Genomic DNA, 1,736 nt, shown 5'->3' on the forward strand with positions numbered 1-1,736 from the left:
TATGCAAATTCAAACTGAAGCTGAAGAAAATGAAAACAAGAGCCAAAATATGACCTTAAATATATCCCACCTGAATTTAGAGATCATCTGAAGAACATATTTGATACATTAAACACTAAAGACCAAAGACCAGAAGACGTATGGGATGATATCAAGAACATCATACATGAAGAAAGCAAAAAGTCATTAAGAACACAAGAAAGAAGGAAAAGGTCAAAAGGGATATCAAAAGAGACACTGAAACTTGCTCTCCAGCATAGAGATGCTGAAGCAAATGGAAGAACTGAGGAGGTCCAAGAGCTGAACAGAAATTTTCAGATTAGCTCGAGAAGATAAAGCCAAATATTACAAAAAATGTGTAAAGATCTGGCATCAGAAAACCAAAAATGAAGAACACACTCAGCATTTCTCAAGCTGAGCAAACTGAGCAAAAAATTCAAGCCTTGACCTTCGTTATTGAAATAACGAAATAACAAATTTCCCAGAGATTCTGGGGAAATTATTGAATGGTGCAGAAAGCATCAAGCATCAAGCATCAAGAGAAGATGGGAAAAGATGGAAACTCAACACAGAGTCACTGTACCAAAATGAAATGGTTAATGTTCAACCGTTTCAAGAGGTAGTACATGATCAAGAGACAATAATACTGAAGGAGGAAGTCCAAGGTGCACTGAAGGAATTGGCAAAGAACAAGGCACCAGTAACTGATGGAATACAAATTGAAATCTTTCAAGAAAGTGAGGCGGCACAGGAGGCACTCACTCATCTCTGCCAAGAAATTTGGAAGGCAATTATCTTGCCGACTGTTTGGAAGAGATCCATATTTGTGCCCATTCCAAAGAGAGGTGACCCAACTGAATGTGGAAATCATTGGACAATCTCTTTGATATCCCATACGAGTAAAGTTTTGCTAATGGTAATAAAGAAACGACTACAATCATGCATTGACAGAGAACTTCCAGAGGTTCAAGCTGGATTCAGAAGAGGCCATGGAATGAGGGATATCATTGTTGATGTCCGATGGATCTTGGCTGAAAACAGAGAATACCAGAAAGATGTTTACCTGTGCTTTATTGACTATGCAAAGACTTTTGATTGTATGGGTCATGACAAGCTAAGGACAACATTGTGAAGTATGAGTATGCTGGAACACTTAATTGTGGTCATGACAGATCTGTACCTGGATCAAGAGGCAGTTGTTCAAACAGAATATGGGAACACTGAATGGTTTATAATTTAAAATGGTGTGCAACAAGGTTGTATTCTTTCACCGTACTTATTCAACCTGTATGCTGAACAAATAATCTGAAAAGCTGGGTTCTATGAAGAAAAATATGGCATCAAGATTGGAGGAAGACTCGTTAACTACCTGCGATAAGCAGATGATATTACCTTGTTTGCTGAAAGTGAAGAAGATTTAAAATATTTACTGTTGAAGATCAAAGAGCACAGCCTTCAGTATGGATTACATCTCAATGTAAATAAAACAGAAATCCTCACTACTGGACCAATAAACAATATTCTTATCGATGGAGAAAAGATTGAAGTTGCCAAAGACTTCATTCTTCTTGGATCATCTATCAACACTCATGGAAGCAGCAGTCAAGAAATCAAATGACGTATTGCATTAAGCAAATCTTCTGCACAAGACCTTTTTAAAGTATTGAAGAGCAAAGATGTCAGCTTGAGGACTAAGGTGCATCTGACCCAGGCCATGGTATTTTCAATAACTTCGT

Source organism: Chrysochloris asiatica, unplaced genomic scaffold, assembly GCF_000296735.1.
Source record: "Chrysochloris asiatica unplaced genomic scaffold, ChrAsi1.0 scaffold00381, whole genome shotgun sequence".
Classification (NCBI taxonomy): Eukaryota; Metazoa; Chordata; class Mammalia; order Afrosoricida; family Chrysochloridae; genus Chrysochloris; species Chrysochloris asiatica.